This window comes from Sander vitreus, chromosome 17, assembly GCF_031162955.1.
Source record: "Sander vitreus isolate 19-12246 chromosome 17, sanVit1, whole genome shotgun sequence".
Classification (NCBI taxonomy): domain Eukaryota; kingdom Metazoa; phylum Chordata; class Actinopteri; order Perciformes; family Percidae; genus Sander; species Sander vitreus.
The window spans coordinates 13,529,859-13,551,142 of record NC_135871.1 but is presented as its reverse complement, the minus strand read 5'-3'; the positions used below and the strand labels follow the sequence as shown (position 1 = coordinate 13,551,142).

General features: G+C 41.4%; 1 pseudogene; it reads right to left on the bottom strand.

Moving 5' to 3' along the window:
- Window positions 1-808: 808 nt before the first annotated feature.
- Window positions 809-21,284, bottom strand: part of LOC144532804 (uncharacterized) — a 28,659-nt pseudogene continuing 8,183 nt past the window's right edge.

The window sequence follows — 21,284 nt, the reverse complement described above, 5'->3', positions numbered from 1 at the left end:
GTGCATGTGTGTGCCATGCAGGTTCACTGAGAGGTTAGTAATCCAAAGCTTAGAAAACTGATGCTGGTGCTTAAATAACTGCATATATTAGGCATAAAGTAGTCTTTCATTTCAATTCACGATGTCTGAACCCAGCCGTCCAACTCACATACATGTGCAGAGCCTAGACAGGGCATAACATGTGAAGTATTTGCTCCTCTCCTGAGGAGAAAGGAGGCGGGTGGAAAGCCAAGAGCTCCACTGAGGGACACCTGTAGGATGACTCCACCACCTTAGGCACAAATGCTGGGTTGGCCCGCAAACAGATTTTAGAGAGCCCTGGGGCAAACTGCAGACAGGAAAGGCTGAACAGACCAAGCCTGTAAGTCACTTACTCGCTTTGCAGTGGTTAAAGCCAAGAGCAAAACTGTTTTAAGAGAGACAAACTTCATCCCTACTGCCTCCATAGGCTCAAACGGGTGATGAGAGAGGGCGTCCAACACGACCGACAAATCCCACAGAGGAACCAGGGGCCTGGAAACTGGGAGCTTGCGGTGTGCCCCTTTCATAAAGCAACAAACCAAGGGATTGCCATGCCGGCTTATCCCCGAAACCTATGTGGCAAGCTGAGACAGCAGCCAAGTACACCTTAATTGTGGGTTAATTGTATGACTGCAGGAAACACAGCAGGTCCACCACAGAACACTGGTAAGGGATGGTATCCCTACGTTCGCACCACTCCTCAAAAAGCTGCCACGTTCCGCTGTAAAGAGAGCGGCCCTTGCGCTTTGAATGATATCAATGACCCGTTCTGGCAGGCCTGATGCATTCAGGGTCCACCTCTCACAGGCCAAGCCCAGAGCGCCACGCGGTCTGGGTGAGGGTGGTAGATCTCCCCACCCGCTTGGGAGAGAAGGTCTCTGCGAACGGGGAGAGGCCATGGCTCTCCCACCAGCAGCTGTATTATCTCTGCTACCCAATGCTTGGATGACCACCGCAGCACTATCAGGATCAGCGACAGGCCCTGACCTCTCACCCTCGCCAGGGTGGGGGAGATCAGACTGAGGGTGGGCTAGAGCATCCACACCCAGCGGTGCATTTACATCTGCCAGAGAGAAGAACATTGGACACTGTGTGTTTTCCTGCAAGGCGAAGAGATCTACGGCTGCCTGACCGTATCTCTGCCAGATCTGTCCCACCACCTGTGGGTGGAGAGTCCACTAGCCGTACAGAGGGTTTCCCCGTGACAGAAGAGCTGCACCCCTGTTTAGAATGCCTGGCACATGTGTTGCTCGAAGAGACAGCAGTCTCCCGCTGCTCCACAAAAGCACTGTGCGAGCCAACTTGTGCAACTGCAGTGAGCAAGTGCCGCCCAGGCGGTTGATGTACGCAACCACTGTGGAGTTGTCTGTTTTCACCAAAACATGACGACCTTGGAGAAAGTGCAGAAAATGTTTCAGAGCCAGAAACACCGCCATAAGCTCCAAGACATTTATGTGAGCCTCGGCTAACCTCTGGCTCCATGTGCCATTCACTGTTCTCCCTAACAGTGTCGCTCCCCATCCTGACAGGGACGCGTCATGGTTACTCTGGATGACACCGCCCCTAGCGGGACGCCCGATGCGAGCGCCACCGTTTCTCTCCATGTGTGGAGGGCTGCTACGCACGGCAGAGTTATTTTCACCCTTCGGTTGAGATGACGGCGTGGGCACAGGTGTAATGCTGCAACCCAACGCTGAAAATCCTTTAACAGCCCCAAATGTACCACAGACAATACTGACGCACAGTCTGAACGGCACGGCTTTGCTCAGCCGGAAAAGGGAGAGACATTGCCCCAGAGACGCTAATCTCCCCTCCGATAGCGTGACGCGGTAGGAGAGGGAGTTCATTTTGAGACCCAAATATTCTGTACATTGCGTGGGTTCTACTCGGCTCTTTGCCCAGTTTATGTTGAACCCCAAATCCCGAGATGAGTTATCACCGTAGTGGAATCTCTGACTAACTCCCGACAGTGGGAGCAGACCAGATAGTCGTCTATGTACGAAAATATTCTGATACCGCTGTTCCTTAACGGTGACAGCGCTGCTTCTACACACCTGGTGAACACCCTCTGTGCTAACAACAGCCCGAATGGGATGGCTTGGTATTCGTAGGCTCTGCCCCGATACGCAAACCTGAGAAATTTTCTGTGTGCGGGATAAATGGCGATGTGGAAATATGCATCTGAAATACTATTGTCACAAACCAATCCCCCGGGCGGATTGAACAATGCCTTTTGCTATTTACAAACAGGGCGCACTTGGGTAAAATCACAGATTGCCTGCCACATGAGCGAGAAGAGACAAGTTGCGCTTTCAATATGCGTTCGTAGGAGGGTCATGGGGAAAGTGGGAGTTCCACCCAAAAAGGTGGGAGGATACGCGCAAAGTGCGCCTAATTATATATTCCGTGGTATTTACAAAGACTGCCAGTAAGAGCTCGCCGCTATTCTGCAGGGGGAATTCTCCGCCTCTTAAAAGCAGGTCTAAACCAGAGAGCGCGTTTTCCTGTGTGTTCAAATTTACCTCAATGGCAGCAGTGATCCGAGCAAGGCGAAGACATAGGCCAAGACGGCGAGCAGACAGGATTTATGCCACGAGAATCACTCTTTTCCAATTAAGCGAACAACAAATCATCCGACGTTACAGATTAAGCAGCGATGCAATAATTCAATTATTGGACGAAATCAAAGATGACCTGGAACCTCTCACTCAGCGTTCACATTCCATCCCAGCACACGTTAAACTCCTGGCAACATTACAAATATTGGCATCAGGATCATTTCAAACAGTCATTGCATCAGCTGTGGGAATATCGCAGCCTTCACTCAGCCACATACTCACCCAGGTACTTAACGCATTACTACGGCTCACTGGTCAATACATACATTTCCCTACTACTGACGCCAAAATAAGACGCAGCAAAGAAGATTTCTTTCACATTGCAAACTTTCCGAACATTATAAGAGCCATTGATTGCACTCATATCCCTATACTCCAACCTTCAATCAACGAGCACATTTACAGAAATAGGAAGCATACATACTCAATGAATGTTCAAGTCATATGTGATGCCAACATGTCAATCATCAACGTCGTCGCCAAATTCCCTGGGTCTGTCCATGACAGCTTCATTTTCCGTCATAGTGCTATCTACCAAAGATTGAGCAACCAGGCTTTTGGAGAGGCATGGCTACTTGGTAAGCATTGTTTGGAGAGGTTTTACAGTGAACCTTAATTTCCCTTGTGAAAATAATTTGTCCAGCCATATATACCAGTATTATCTAACTGCTCATGCATTAATACCAGATCATTATTTTCTTAGAATGTGCTATATCTGTAATGTTCTATATTTTGCTGTAGGTGATGGTGGGTATCCCCAACAGCCATGGTTAATGACTCCAATTAACCCCACAACTGCAGCACAACAAAACTACAACCACGCACACATACAGACGAGGGGGGTGATTGAGCGCACTTTTGGTGTTTTGAAAAGCCGGATGCGCTGCTTAGACAGAACAGGTGGAGCGCTGGCATACACACATTGGAGAAGATGTGCAAAATTGTGGTGGCTTGTTGCATAGTGCACAACATAGCCATCCACCATGGTATACCCCTGGAGGACATGGAGCCACCGGAGGACATCGCGCCGGCAGAGGACATCGCATTCCCCCCAACAATATGACATGGCCAAAGGCAGACGTCTACGACAAGAAATTATTGGCAGATACTTCAGTTAATCTTTGTTAGGTAGAAATTGAAAATAAAAAATGGAGTAAATAAATCAAGCCAGACTGGAATAATTGCTTTTTGTGTTCTTTTCGTTTGACAATGTTTTAACTGAGACTGTTTGCTTAGTTAGGCCTTTTTCTTTTTCTTAGAACACGTGTGGGCGTAGGTGTGACTGGAAGAGGCTCAGGTGTCACTGGGGTGCATGGCACAGATTGTGCCATGCTGGATGGCACAGGTTTAGGTGGTGCAGATGTGGAGGCTGCACATGTGGATGCTGCAGGTGTGGATAAGACGCCAGAGGTCCCCTGCAGACCACCTACCATGCCTGCAGCAATGGTCCTTAGGCAGTCGTTGGTCTGTTGCTGGTGGCGAGGGTGTGGATGTTCTGCCCTGTAATATGTTCAGGTTTGCTGTTACTTCATGCACTAAGATGTTAATTTCTTCTTCACTAAATTTAAGCTTGCGCTTTCTTTTTCCCGTAGGAAGATCCATGATAGATACATTCGGGCCCATTGTTTGCTCTTTTAGAGGCGCGCTAATGGAGGGCGGAGTATGCGCTGATTGCCTGATGGGTGTCAGGTTTGATAAATACTACGCAAAATGTGGAAGCATAGCGTGCGCTTTTACCGAACTCGCATAAACAGACGCAGCGCAAACTGCGCTAGTGTTAGTAAATTAGGCCCTTTGTGTGTTAACATCCTGTATTTTCACAGGTGTCTGTTTAACACACGGAGATCTAAAAAAGGAAATAGTGGGAGTAAAACCCCTGATGCGTTTCCTCGCTCGGCACAGCTCTGATAGCTCGTTTGTTTAATAGGGATGTTATTTCATCCTCTAGGACCTGTGTTGCATCCCCTTTTGGCACTGAAACTAACACACCGTTGAATCTGGGTGGTTTCATAGCAAACTGTAGCCTGTAACCCTGACAAACAGTGGATAAAACCCACGGGTAAACTGCGCATGCGCGCCACAGGTCCGCTTGAGTAGTGAGGGGGTCCCTGGAGTCGCACTGCAGTGACGTCACCTCCCTGGGTTCACAGGCGGGACGTGCGTCGTAACACGTTAGCCTGTCGGCAAGATTAGCATACGGGGTTTAGCCCGAGCTAACGTTACCCATGTACCGTGAGAGTTAGCTCGTCGTAAAACGTTAGCTCACTCCAGGTACCTGGTTCGGCTAACGAACAAAAGCTAACCAAACCCAGGGAGGCTCGCCGTAACGCATTAGCCAGAGGGTAAAAGAGTTACACAGCTAAGCAACCGATAAACAACTACCGACTAGCCAAAGAAAAAGCCGTTCGCCTTGACGCGGACACTGCTTCCACTGTGTAACCACAAGGTAAACCTTCTTGCAAAGTTTACTCAGCGAATCCAGACTGGGTCGGGAACTGCGTTCAGCGACGTAGTCCTTAACGGTCCATCTGTGAACAGTTAACCAACCAAGCTAGCCCAGAAGCGCTGAGGGAGCTTAGTATAATTTCTTCACGGGAAGAAAGCGAGAATGATTTGTAAGGAGCTGGTTGACTGTGATTATATGAGGGGGCGTGGACCTAGCACAGTTCGACCTGTCTGTCACATCACGGTGTCGGTGTCATTGGACCTTCCTAGTTAGAAAAATAACTCTTGATTATACATATATATGAGATATAATTTTTATTTAATTAAAATGTATCCATCCAGGACTATTTTGTGCACTGTAATATTGTAGTTAAATTTTACACAAACATCTTAATTTCAATGTGTGTTTAGATTTTTGTATCAAGAACTACTCTCAGTGAAGTATCTGAAACAGACACAAATGACTCATCAGGACTGATGAATCATACATTTCATTAAAACAGTGATATTCTCCAGCATTTTGGATTTGAAATGAAACATTGACTATGAGGTTAAAGTTTTACCTTAGGTTGTGTGAGAGTGCTCACATCAAAATTGGGTGACCAGTGTAGGTACTGCAGCCCCTTTTTAATATATTATCACCCATTTTAAGACAATGCAGTAGGACAATGATCCTAAACATACAGGAAAGGTGACCAAGGAATTGTTTAAGGTCAAAAACAGTGTTTCATTTGCTAAAGACCGGACTGAAGCAGAACAAGATGGTGGCTGAAGGACAGTTCTGGTATAGAGCATCACCAGGGAAGACACAGGGTGTCTGCTGATAGTCACTGGCTGCATTTCCATTCAAATATAATTACTTTTTTTAAAGTCTATATTTACCTTATATTTTCCTCAAATTACTTTCTGTCCCCTGAAATTGGGCAGCTATGTATTTGAAGGTCCCTAAGCCTACATTGATAATCTTAAGTAATTGTAAACAACCTGACGTTAAAGATGAAAGTCAGGTTTATCCTGATAATAATTTAATTTCTAATCCAATGTGCTGGAGGACAAAACAACAAAAATGCCTCACTGTTCTAATACCTTCTGACTGCACTGTGTATTGATCTGGAAGGCTATAGCTGAGCTTTGTATTATCTGCTTTTTAGCTAAATCCACAATGTGTGCCAGAACAGACAACGTGTGAATATCTTCTTTATTTAAAATCTTTCTCCCATGTGCAGCAGCAGCAAACAGAGGATCCCTCAGTGAGCAAAGGGTTCTTTGTCTGTGGCATAGAAATGACAGACATGTCAATACATGATGAAAAGGTACATGCTGACACTTTAATAGAAATGCATGCAGGAACCAAGCAACAGTGCATTTCTTAATACTGTACCACTTTTAGCTGTCAAAGAGAATAAAGATATCACACACTGCTTATCAAATAAAAAAATCAATCGTATTTGCTTTATTGCATGTCACAGCGACAGGAGGAATATTCTCTGATCTTATCCTGTTATACCTGTATGGCATTGCACTAGTTCAGCTGTTTAGATAGCGTAGACTAACATTTGAGAGACTTAAGTCATATCTATTCATTCACTAATTGATGATAAGGCTTTACATGTTCTATTGTGTGTCTGTCTGTTGTGTAACATGTGAAGCACAGCTTGTTCACGTGAAATTACTCTACTGCTGTTCTTTCATACTGTGAGATGAACAGACAGGCGACCTTTCCGTCACGCTGCTGTTGGGAGCCAACAGAGCACTGCCACGGTGCATGGCAAACCTTCAGCTTCAACAACAAAGTAATAGCAATATTCTGCTCTGCTGCAATCAGAATCACTGAGTCACACAGTTTTTATATCATTAAATTCAAATCCAAGTAATGTAACAATAACATACATTTCAGGCCATTTTCATTAGAAATATTAAAGGACATCAAAGAAGCACACTCTTGTGAGTAAAAAAAGGCTTGTTCTACTTAGGCTGTGTAATAGTAAATTAGTTCATTTGAATTTTCAAAGCAGAATGATAATGCCGTGAAACATTCTTGTCCCACCTGCTGAGGCGGCTCCTATAATAACTGGACTAAAATGGAAGGAGTCTCTGTATGTCTGTCCTGTGTGTGCCATGATATTAATAATATTTTTTTTTGTTATGATTTTAAATCTGTGACCTCAGAATGATCTCATATTAAAAAGAGGTGCTGAAGTCTGACTTTGTGGTGGCTGTTCTTCAAAATTAAATTTTAAAAGGAGTGTGACAGTAGTCAGTGTTGAGTGCTGTAAGCTTAACACTTCCAGGTTTAAACATTTGAAAATGGTCAACAGTTGAACACATTCATTAGAAATTTAGAAAAGTAATCATATCAATGTTATAATGTTACATTACTTTGATAAAGTAATTGCAATAGTTAAACTACTATTACATTTTAAATAGGGTAAGTTGTAATTTATAACCTATTACATTTCCAAAGTAACCTTCCCAACACTGGTTACCACCTTGCATGTAATAAGTAATCCAAATGTGTGTTTACGTTCATGTCATAGAAATGTACAGTTGGCAGGCTTAGGGACAGATATAATGCCTGGCAACAGATAATGTATAACTTGTTCTTTACTTTGTTAAAAAAAAATAATATAATTTTAAGTTTTTCTCTTGTGTGTTGTATGAACCCTTCAAAACCCATCTGCTTATGTATTTATGAGTGAGATTCATTTTCAAGTTACATACTGTACATCTCCAGTGTCATTCCTCAACTGTTGGCCCTTGAGGCTGTGAATGTGAAATCAAGCAGACCGCTGTTTTGACACTGGAGCGGGGCCAAATGAGAGAGGGCTGAGCTAATAGCAGCCCTAGGTCTATTTCCATGTACAGTGCTCTCTCAAGGTCATGTAGAAAGGCTGCTTTAGAGCAGCGATAGGCTGCTTATCTCTTTCTTGGGCAAGACTGGGTACCCCCATTAATCAACCAGTGTTAGTTACAGAGGCAAAGCTCCAAGTGAACGGCCAAGTCAAGGTTTCTGTTTGCATCTAAACATATGCACATACATTTTAGCTTTCCAAGATTTCAAGGTCTGAATGTGGCAATTCTCAAAAGATGTTGGTGTGGAGATGTATCACAACCAGCAGGGACCTTTCCTTATAACAATCATCCATATGATACCATTGCCTTTGGGTTAAGGTTCACCAGTGTCCCGATACTGTAAGAAGATGCTGCTAATTGTTAATGTACGTTTAAATACAGTATACAGAATCAGGTAGGCATGACAAAAATGTAAGCCAAAAATATGCTGTCTGCTAAAGTTAACATTATAAATCTAGACATTACTGCAGACTACCTCATTGTCCACCATTATCTGTTGTCAAAAGGAGAAGTTAGGCACAGTATACTGCATGTGGATGCATCATCAGTTCCTCTTGCAGGCTGCAGGAGTACAGTCTGTGTACTCCGCTTGGAACAAGATGAATGATGGAGTGAGGAGGTTGGGTACATTCATTGACAACACAATTGACTAAGTCTTCCTTATCTCTCAAGCTCTCTCTGTCACTGTCTCAAGGTGTAGTGTACTGTAAAATGGAGCTTGCTTCACTAAGCCCCCTTTATTAGTTTTCCTTTTTATAGGGTGTGAATTGCACAAATAATTTCCTGGTCACCATATGTTCGTTACGGGCCAGCGCTCAGGTTTTCCCTCTCAAATTAGCACTTGTGCTGTAAGGCGGAGCTGTGTTCTTGTGTGTCTGAGTACACCTTCACATAAACAGTTCTTTTGGGCACTATCCAATCCAGGTTTAAACACACAAATTGATATCAGCCTTTTAGTAAGACAATGCTAATTGTAAAACTACAGCATTATACACTGTTTCTGTTAGAACATATAGGGTGAGCATATTGTTAATATTTCCATGGATTGCATTATTTATTCTCATCCTAACCTCTTTGCTCCTGCTCTGCCTGTCCTAGAAGATCGGCAGCCTGGTAATTGTTAAGAGGCCATCTATTGTTTTATGAATGAATAGGATTTGGCTTTCCCCTGCTGTGCTGAGGTCTTTCACTGTAAAGTCACACTGAAGGTATGCTATTGGCGTGGTGCATCGGGGCCTAGTTCAAGGCGCTTTGATCACATCTTCACAATGACAGACTTGTGTGATCCTACTTTAAGCTCACAGTGCAAAGCTTAGGTGTGTGTGTGGCTACAGAGAAAAGGCCATGAGAGAGGATGAAGTTTGAATCAGCTAGGATTAGTGCAATGGATAGTACAACTGAGGGACAGTCAGATGGATAGTGAATGTGATCTTGAATTATGTATGTAAGATGGTTGAATGCATGGTAAGTGCAGCTCCCCTGCACTGATACTGATGGGAGTGACATCAACGCAGGGCGCATACATGTTTTTAAATTGTTCAGCTTCATAAAAGCTGAACAACGGATATGTTTGTTTTTCAGCATTCAGATGCAAACAGACATGTTCCTCTGCGCAATCAACTATGCAGAATTGTACAGAAAACAAAGACAGACAATCATACAAAAGTGTGTGGTTGCACAGAAGAGCAAGAGAGAAGAGGTTAAAGGAGTAGAAGCAACTTGACTTTCCTTCAGGGATGTCATGGTCATGCCTTAATGGAGTGCATATGTCCCTGTAAAAGCTTTCACTCCACAGAGGCAGAGTGGGCTTCATAAACAGCTCACGCAGAACTTTCAGTGCTCTGTCAGTAGTGCTGAAGAAAATGCTCACTTTGACTTTGGAGGAAAACATTTTACAGGAAGCCTCCCAAATTCTTCAGATGTATTAGCCAACAGCCCTATCAGACTATGTATGTGTCAAAACATCACTGAGGGATAGACCAACCTTTCTTGATGAAATATCAATAAAGTTGAGGATATAATTTAAAAGGTCCGCCTGAGAAGTTTCCACTTGTGTTGCATGTTTCTACTTTACCACTGTTTAACATTATTTCACTTTCACTTGTGGAAATGCCCTTGTTATCTTCAAGGGTTTGTGTCCTTGTCAAATGATGTGTTGCCTCTTAGCTCACTCTGTGAGAACAAGGAGCTCTGCATCTGGGCCCATCTTCTGCTGAGAGGCAGGGACCGACTAATCTGGTCCAGCAGACACATGGAGCGCACAAGATGGGCTTAATGTCCTTTTGTTTACTAAGCTCATCTACCATCCAGAGGAAAGAGAGTATATAAAGTAGGTTTAAACCCTTTCATCTTGAATAAGACACTTCGACAGTTAGCAATACATGGTATTGAGGATAACCCCAATCATCTGCAATTAATGCTCATAGTCAGGAGGCTTCACCTGGGCTTTTGTCTGTTTTAACAAAATCAAGATTCCCGTCCATGTGCCTTAATCATCCATCATAATAAAGCGGCAAACACGGAAATAGCATAACTGTGGATTATTTAGATCTCTCGCCTTCAATTGCGAGGCTTTGAGGGAACCGTGAGAGCCGAAAATGCACCGCACCTAACAGCTAGAAAGCAGTTGGCGCAATTGGACAGGGAGCCTGTTGTCATGAGAACACAGTGCAGGGTGGGGAGGAACCGAGGAAGCTGCCAGCCTTCATTAGATGAAATAGCAGGAGGGCTTTATGTGGATATAACCAAGATTAATTGGATTCTAGTGATCTTCTCAAAATGTGACACTGTCATGCAGAGTTATGAGCCCGGCTCAGCTGCCAAAGCTACTATGACTCAATATGCGTCCTACTTGACAATCTTATGCAACTTACAGGTGTGTGTTGAAATAACACCACAACTCAAGCACAATTCGTCAATGACAAAGAATGACACCATTTTGACATATTTACCAGCACTCCTCAGAGCAACTTGTATTTAGACATAGCACAGGATAAAGATTTACTGTTGAGAGACACAAAAACACAAAATCATGTTGGTTATTAAAGTCTGTGTTATTGCCACAATACCAGGGTTTTTCCTGCATAGAGGAACTTTTGATGCCCACCTGGAAGAGATTTTAGCCAGCCCCAAAGGTAAATCACCAGCAACAACATGATAAAAATTGAGATTTAAAAAGGCAATTTAGACCCTCTCTAAATTTGTTTAAGAGCAATTTACCAAACAACTGTTGAGCAAGCAGAACATAAACTTGAATATGAGTGCTGATCTTAATTTAATCTCATCTCAGTCAGGCTTTCCCAGACTCTCCTGGTGATTTATTTAAATACTCATTTTTAACCAGTTTTGTTAATTGGGGTTTTATTTACTCAAGCATAATATACATTTTTGTTTATCAAATTGTCAGAAATAACAGGTAAACGCATAGATTTCTGTCAAATAAGGTTACACAGACTCATTGCCTTTACTGTACGAGGACGATGCTTTCTGCAATGTGTAGTCACCCCCCAAAGGCCCACTCTGAGCCAGGAAAAACCCTGAATACTAATGTTGAATTAACAGTTGCAACTCCTCAGTTTATACATAGACTGAGTTCCTGGCACAGCAACTTACTTATTGTGTAGGAGTTATGAATGTCTGAAAGCTTTACTGTCAGGATGTACATCATCGTCCTCCATCTATACTGCTATACACTTGTGTTGGTCACCTCATAAAGCAAGGAAAACCCACATGCTCAACAAACTGTCAACTGTCACTCTAATCACATCATTGCTCTGAGCCCGCAGGTCTACACCTAGCCTACATTTCTATGACAAAAAAGTAAAGCATCACACTCTTTCCATGTCACACTTGCCAATGCCTCTGGTGTCTCAAAGTATCACACCGCCTCTAATAGCTTCCATCCTTATATATTTGAAGATATAGGCTCAGTCTGCAGATAGCTGAGCTCTTAAAGGCCATGGCCGTTACATTTTCAATCCCTCCTGATAATAATAATCTAAACAGACTTTGGCCACTGGAGCAAATAAACAATTAACCTCCACAGCCAACCACAAGCCTGTGCACTTCCATCTGTTCTCAGACTGTTATCATACTCTGTTCATCCTCCCTCACTTCTTGGCCTTCAGTCTGTCTTTTTATTTGTCTTTTTGACCAGTAAAGGTGCAAAGGTGCAGCTGCTGAGATAAATCTTTGGAATGAATACATATGGTTTATATATAGCATCTCCACACAGACTTTGAAATAAGTGATGTTTACCAGATGTGCCAGTTATACTGGAACTTGTCTCAATATGATTCCTGCATTTTATTAAAATTGCACTATAATAATCTGATATCTGGTTCATAGTTGTGGTATAATAACCAATTTCTTTGCACAATTTAGTATCACTCTACGTCTGAGAAAAGAAAAAGTTAGCTACCTAAAACCAGAAACTACATGGAAACATTTAAGGTTAACCTCCTGGGTGTCCTAACTGTGGAGGAGGGGATTGAGCTGTGATGTAATAACAATATACCACTGCATGTCCTGAGCTATTGCTTAAATGACCCTTGCTTATTCATCAAGATTTTGATATTAAAATGTTCTGTCATGTGATACCAGTGCTTGTTTCTGACAACAAGGAACTTTTTTTGAGCCAGGTCTGTACACGTATAGTACTTTTATAGTATGTAGCAGGCATGGATTGGCTATCGGGAGTACCGGGAGATTTCCCGGTGGGCCGGTCTATTTGTGTGGGCTGAATGGGCTGCGGCTGCACTCCGGTTGAAAACTTTATTTTGTTCGGCCCACAGAGAGGAGAGAGATCACATGATTGGCCAACTGGTTTGTCTCTCATCTGAACACTGGCCAGTCACATCCCACTATGGCCCACTTCCAACCTATCATAAAGACAGAGCGCATTTAAGTCCCGCACCCCCGCAGTGAGTACATTATCATACTCTCTTACTTAGCCTACCACTCGGCTAAGTGATAGTATTTAGTAATTAACTTTTTGTCGACCATCCAAATGGCTAGTGAATGTTAAAATCTACCATTCTACCAATGTTGAACCCTGCTGGTATGTATATGTGTTGAAGGGGAGTGCAAGGATGGTTGGTGTCCAGACGATTTTTTTACCCCAGTCCAGCCCTGGTATGTACCATAGGTTAATCTAAATGTGTTATTTTGTTTTAAGCCATGCTAATGGCTCTATGGATGGCAATGTTGGTATGGCGGTTCACTTAATAAATTGTAGTATGTCTAGATAGGAAATTAGTTCTACAACTTCTAATGACTTATATGCTTTCCATTTGAATTTAGCTTCACAACTGACAGAGTTATTAATGTTGGATCCAGAGAGGGCAGTGCTGCTGCTTGCTCTTGAGGCAACACTGTTTGAAATATATGAACTCTAATTATTTCAACATTTGAATAAGTTATCTATCAAGCTCAAATCAGTGCAATGCATTCACCCTCACAGCATATCCCGACTGCTATTTATCACATTATGCATTAAATGAATAGTGCATTAAGAATTAATATATGTCACATTTTATCTTCAAAGACACATGGGATATATAGAGTATTTTTTACATTACTAATAACTAATAACTAACCATTTAAAGTAGGATAGTCTGGCTTCATTATGAAGACGTAATTATTTAATTGCAATTATGCAATAAAATACAGTTTATATTTCAGTTTGGCAAAAATAAATATTAAATGTTTTGTTTGCCATGTTTGTGTTTTGAATAAACAACCTAATTTAAATGTTTCACCAAAATGATGCATTTTCACAGAGGAAGACAAGTGTTTCTAAACAGTTGCCTGGAGCATGACTGATGCATATCCAAATGAACTTCCTGATTATAAAAAACGTGAACCTTGCAGTTATAACTGCTGTGGCATTAGCTCCAGGGGGTCTTCTGGCTCGAGGATGTGTTGCGGTTAGGAATAAATACAACAACTTTAAAATCCTTGGCACATATTCTATCCTCAAAGATGGCAAATTGGATTAATATCAACTTTTTTTTAAAATTGTAATAGTGTTGTGTTAAAAAAAAGATTAACTGCAAGAGCCTCTTCCTCTTGGTTAAACCATTTTGTTATAGTAATTCAATGGAGAAACATTTTATTGAGCTATAAGTCGAAATCAGACAAAATCAGACAAAATCAGATGAATTTGCCTCCTCACTGTTTAAATATTTGTAAAACCCACAGACAGACATAAAGGGCGACCAATAGTATTAATTTATGGAAAAAATGAAAATGACCAAATATGGAGGTACAAGGTTTCTGCCCAACAGCATCGATTTATTGTTGTTAAGTATCACAGTCATCGTCCTGCTGCATTTCTTCAGTTTGTTCTTCGAGTGGCACAACACCTGTTTGATTTACACCACAAAAAACAACAACAAATGCAATCCCAATTAAGCTTCTATAGAAATTCTGAAACATCTTCAGCAGGTCGAGGAAATGCTCTCTGTTTGTTGTGATTTGCATTCATATCATCCTCTATAAGAAAGGTACAATCCGCCCGGATATAGCCAGCACTGATACTGAGCAACTATCAGCATATCATTTAGTTTGATCACATTGGTGGACAGCCATAGATATTTTATTCATCTGTGTCTCACATGTAGATTTCTCACTTGTCACAGTGTTTATCCAAATAATCCTGGAAGCAACTCCCTGTCTTGCAAAGAGATAGTTAACAGGGATGTGGTTTACTTTGCAGTGTGTGGTACTGTGCCCGGCAGCAGGATATTCTCTGTTGACAAAGTATGAGGAGCTGCTGCAACAGTAGGGCAGGGAGGACTTTTCTTTGTACCAGCTGCCAGGGTAATTAGTTCCTCACTGAATTATGCATCAGCAGAAGTGTCAAGCAGTGTTAAAATCAGGCAGGTACAGAGAGAGAGGATAGAGGAGAGCTGTCACACAAAGCTCATAAAACCTTGCAATACCAGCAGCCAATCCCACCACATTGAAAGGCCTAGGAAAGACCATCAGTAGAGCAGCAGAGCAACAGGAAGATATACAACTTCCGTAAGGAAGACAAAAACGTCAAGTCAAATTCAGTGAAATATATTCAAACTGGGTTCATGTGAAAATGTGTTTTCAAAAATATCATTTTAATTAATTTTATCATTAAAATTAGTTATCCTAGCTTGCTATCTTCCACTTTCTGAGAGGAGTAAAAACTTAACAGAATGATGTATCCTCCCAAAATTTAAATGTTGTCAAGGCGCAGATATCTTTCATCCTGGTACAGTACAAAACACATGCTTTGTGGGCTTGTTGTAAAATGGGAGGAAAAGTCTTGCATCATTTTTTTCGTAGGCTATAGACGTACTGTACAGGGCTATGATGTGCTTTAGACAGTATCACTTGGTGCTTAGACAGTGATTTTCAAAATATGTCCAAAGACTATTTTAGCTTTTTTTATAGAATATACACAATAGCTTCAGTATCATAAAAGTGAGAAGAATTCCAATTCCAAATAGACTTAAAGATTAAAAAAAATTTAAATACCATTAGTTGACAAATATATTTTGTATTAACTTGGTTCCTCTAAAGGCTCAAAGTTCTATTCTCTAAAACAGGGGTCTTTAACATTTTTATGCCAAGGACCCCATAACTGAAAGAGAGTAGGATCAGAAACCCTCTACTACATAAAGCCTATTGTATAAAATCAAGTTGCATATCAAACTGGGCCTACAATAACGTGTGTACGGCCTAAAGCCTTTATACATACTTTAGTGCATGGAATACACTATTAAAATAATAATTGTTGGCGTGATTTTATAAATCATGTTTCAATCTGTGTATATGGATAACCTTAGTGACTGCCTTACCTATAGATTTCCACAAATAGGCTGATTTATTTATTTTAATAATATGTTGGTTGGTTGTCATGTTAAGATATTTTAGTTTATTTTTAAAAAAAAAATAACAATAATTTGGTGGCCACCCTGCAGTAACACTGAGGACCCCCTATGGGTCCCGGACCCCCTGTTTAAGATCTCTGCTCTAAAAAGTACATATAACTTGCAAATTCCCTGGTGCAAGCCTGGCGTTAAATTCTCAGTGGGATCGTGTCTTGTCAAAACCTTTGTGCCTACTGTCAGAAACTAAGCTATGGCTCTCTGAGCATGCTGCACGGCCACTGTGTAAGTGTCAGTCACCTTGGGCTGGGATGCAGAGGAAATCACAGCAGTGTGAATAGGAGGAGTCTCCCTTTGGCACAGAGCACAGATGGCACAACTTTACAGCCTGCTTTCTGCATAGCTGTCTCATTCTGCTTATTTAGAATGACTGATCTGAATGTTTGACTCCTTAAAACAAACAATTCTTTTATTAATAATCCTACTCCACCGGATTATTTCTCACGGTTTTAATTTAACAAAAACAAGAAGAACAAATTCCTCAGTGCAAGATCCATTCGGTAGTATCAGATGCTATTGCCATACCACAGTACTGTGGTGTATTCGCAGCCCAGTAATGTGTCTGCTGAAGTGGAGACAAGTGATTGAATGGGATAACCTCAAAACTCAAGGACTGGGATTGGTATTAGCTACTATATTCTCAGAGGAGAGGCATTTCAGTCACTGTCTGCTGAGTCTTTTCCTCAGAGCTCATACACAGACACCAACGTGCACACAGAAATATGTGAACCCATTCTGGAAGCAAGGCACATACTCAGACACTCACACAGCCGCCCCGCTACAACCAACACCACAAGCAATAGACAACAAGTGCTGAACCGTGCATTCTGCAGAAAAATAAATAAATATGTTTTATACAAACTGAATAAGGGTGAGCCAAAGCCCCCCTCCTTGTTCACTCCTAGTGGGTCATGCTTGTTGATCTAAGGCTAACTGGATTTGAGTTTAAGATAAGTGTATTCATGATTTCATTTCCATGCATGCCTACAATTTGAAGACATTAAATATTTAAAGCATCCATCCAGTATTTGGAACAGTGTTGTAGTATTGAACATTTGAACTCTAGCCTGGGCTTGCTCAATACTCACTGCTGAAACACCTCCTTACTGTTGTATGATGTATATTCATTCAGATGTTAGCTTTTAAATGTCCAGTAACAACTCAACCTGGGTGAAAATGTTAAATCTTATAACAATCCTAACCACAATTAAGAAAGTGTTTCCGTTATGCGAAACATCACAACAGTGTCAATGTATTTCATCAGTTTTCTCTGCAATATCCACTCCTGGCAACTAATGCATGATGATTAAATGTTATGGTTATGTTTAGGTAACTCACTCATATTTAAACAACAATCTTTCCCTAACCTTAAACAAGTGTTTTAACAGCACAGAGCGCAAACTCCAGTCTCTGGTGTCAAAATCCTGTCATTTATTTGCCTCACCATCCACCCCATTCACAACAATCTCCCTATTTAAAATCCTGCTAACAATCTATAAAGCACGTAATGGTTTAGCTCCTCGGTACATCTCTGACTTGCTCGCTGTTCACAACCCCATCAGGCCTCTCAGGTCATCAGGCAGAGGCCTTCTAGCTGTACCCAGAATCAGATTCAGGTCCGGTGAGGAGGCCTTCAGTTACTGGTCCTGCTCTCTGGAACAAACTGCCTGATGAACAGAGGTACAGCACACATGTGTCCACATTCAAAAGCAAACAAAAAACCTTTTTATTCTCTCAGGCATTTGTTTAACTACAGTGTGTGTGTGTGTGTGTGTGTGTGTGTGTGTGTGTGTGTGTGTGTGTGTGTGTGTGTGTGTGTAAAATTGTATGGTTGCACTGTCGTGCTTGTTTTTGTTGATTGTCTTGTTGTGTATTATTATTTCCATTAATGCTTTGTTTTAATGTATATGCGGTATTTTGTTTTATGTGAAGCACTTTCGGTTTACATGTAATGAAAGGTGCTATATAAATAAAATTGAGATTGACATTGACATCACTGCTGTACCTTAGATGTCACACTATTTCAATTGGAAAGAATGTTTCCAGTGAGCATAATCTAGGCATCAGTTCTCTTTTCTTCACAAATTTATTTTTTATATTTTATTTGATACTATACAACTTTATTTTAAAAGAGACAATATTGGTTATTGTTAGTTGATGTGTGATGTTTTTTTGGGAATAATAATTCGGTCACCAGGATCAGTTTGAGTGTTTGAGTGTATTATGGGAAGCCTACGTTAATGCATTGTGTGTGTAATGTGGTTACATTAACATAATGTGTTTTAGCCCTCTGGTAGGAACGCACACTTAAAGTTAAATGCTATCTCTTGGCCACTTGAATTGGATCTTATTCGAGTCGTGAACCATGTGAGACGTGCATATTTAATTTTAACGGTCGCGGGGTCCTAGTGAGTGTAGAGTTTGCAGAATGTGGAGTGCCTGCCAACAACCACTGCCATCAGTTACGGCTGCACCATTACTTAGGTAATGTGTTTCAGGTCAGCTCTTCAGTTGGGGTTGCTGTGCTGTGATGAGTGAGTTCAGAGAGGTGAGTGTAATGTAGTTGATACCACTGCAGTTCCGCCGTGTTACGTTGAGGTTGAGATGTTGCCTGGCATTTGAAATGGATCATTTTCATGAGGCAGATCCAGATCAGTTTTTTGTGGTTGGATCTGAGTTGGAAAATGTATGACACATTTAACATAATGTAATGTAGGTGAGATAATCTTTCTTCTGCTTCATCTTCTCTTTGTTACACTTCACTGAGCTCTTTGCCTGTCAGTGTCTCATTTTTATCCAAAGTTTATGTATTCGTCTTTACAGTAGCTGTGGTAGTTCAAAATGTGTTTTTTGACAACCCTGTTGGAAACAAGGCTTATTTCCACACATAAATTAGGTGGGATTAAGGGCAATATTCCATTTTGCCAATACTAGTAGATTCTTCTTTTTTTGTTCTACAGTAAATTCACATCAGACTAGAGTAGTATAAAGCATTTTAAAGAATACTGATAACTGTTAATTTGGCTATGTGCTCATTGGGAAATGGTTGCAAAAGATGTGTGTACATGTAAATTATGTGCATTAAGTGAGCAACATAGGCCACTGGTTGATTTTCCAAAATAAACATAAAAAACTTTTTTTTTTTTTAAATTAGGTATAACTGGTTTATACCTAATCAACATAATGAAAAATGTCATCCCCATATATTTATAAGTATTACATTGTCTTCCTTGTGCTTTTGAGCGTAACTGATTTATTTTATCTCCTCAGTTCCATATTATAACAGGGCACAGCAGGGGTAACCTTTGGCAGCGATCAACCATAATGGAGCTTTTTGCCATTTAGCAGCCGTGTAAACCAGATTACCTGATCATTTAGTCTTCATTGGACAGGCGGTCTGGCTTGTATTGTGTGCTCCTGTAGAGCTCTCACTCTGTAAGTGTTAGCGCTGGGACGAGGTCCCAGAAAGACCTGAACGCCAGTGTTAATCTCTAGCTGGGCCTACAGCCCATCACTGGGGTCTGTAATCTAGCTGGGGTGATGTTGTTATCTTTAGTTGAGAGTACTCAGCCGTGGCTCTTGGCTCATGCCAGATGGACCTCTATAGTCCTCCTTTGTCCATATGCAGCTTTCTCCTTTGTTTTCTTTTTTCTAGTCCCCGTCCTCTTTTACTTTTGTTCTATCATTTCCACCTTTACTATCCTGTTCTTGTTCATGTTCTTTGCTCAAAATGTGTCACTGTGTCATATTTTCTCCCTATAGCATCTTTTTATTACATCTTGGAAACTATCTTTAGGTAAGCCAACGCTGCTCACTGTCAGGGTGACAGGAGCATTTGGACCTGGAATGACAAACATAGAGATGGTGTTTTCTGGTATAAAAACATGCAGTTTTTCCTCTCTTTGTCTCATGCAGCATTCCAGTAACAGAACTATTTATAAAGACAATCTCATATCTTTTCAAACTTCAGTCGGCCAGTCCCTGACAGTTTAGGGATTTGGTAGAGTGATGAGGCCAATCTACCTCAACCACCCATCTCTGTGACTGAATATAGACCCCAAAGGTCAAAGCGATGTTACACTTTTAGTCTTTTTCACCTTTCTCATCAGGTGAGGGATTCTCCATCATCAGTGGGGAGCCATTAAGGTGTCTCTTGCTTAATGGACTTGTCAGGAATCCATAGACAGACTGAAGATAAATGGTAAATACTAAAAATGAAGATGGTTAGGTGTGGGAAGATGGTGCAGGAGGGTAGGGGGTTGTCCTGAGTCCACACTGATTCACCTGTAAAATAGTGGAGTCTAATCGCCTCTCCAACAACAAATTACTTCCACATCATCGCTTCCATTAAAACAATACTCAGTGCATGTAAGAATGGCATATGCTGCAGACTTGTTAGGGACTGTTTGTTATTTATTTAAGGGGCCACTGGAGGAGTTTTGGGACCTTTAGCCAAAAAAGACATGACCCTGCCCTCGCCAGTAAAAAAAATTTCTATGACCCTCCATAACAACTTGGAAAAAAGGCATGATCCTCACCCAGCAATTTATCAAAACCTTCTGCACTGGTTTGCACTTGACAAATATACAGATTCCTATTGTTTTTTTTTTTACAGCCATGACAAATGTGACTAAACCTCTGCATTCTCATCTGACGCATCACACTCCTCTGTTATGGTGTGGTGGCCATTTCAGTAGATTTACTCACTAATGTTGTGGAAACACAATAAGCATGGAAACTAAATGCACACTTCCTGCATTACTGCATTACTTCAAATACTAAGTTACTCCTCTAGTAAACTAGTATTCACTTGAAATAAAACAATAAAATATTGAGACCATTCAGCAAGGTACTCTGGGTAACATTCAACACACAAACTGGTTGCTATGGACTCGTCACTAGGCTTCATCCACTTCGCCGTTTAAACAAAGTGGAATAAACATATAAAATTCCAAATCTACACAAAACCCGCAATCACTTAGTAAGCTAACATCAAATGTGGCATTTAGGAAACCTTTATTGCAACCTTGGCACGGTAAGATGTCTAGCAACAGTCATTTTTGTTTTTTACGTCCTGCTGCTGCCATCGTCAGCCAGGAAATACTTTTTTTTACTAAAGCAGTATATGAAATCAGATGTATTACCTACCACCATTTAGTTATTTTGTGTTATTTAAGATATTTATAAAATATCTGATCATGTCAGAAATAATTATTCCACTCATTTTTTAAACTGCAACTATCCGTTTCAGCCACCAGGGGGCAGCTCCCCCTGCCCCACAGGAAACTCATCGGTCAGACCCATCTGGTAGCGAAGGAGGGCCGAGACTAAGAGCTACATGGAAAAATATGCACCAAACAAGCCACTTTGAAATGTTGCTGTTTCATGAATACAAAAGTTGGGTGACCCCCCCTCTGGACTG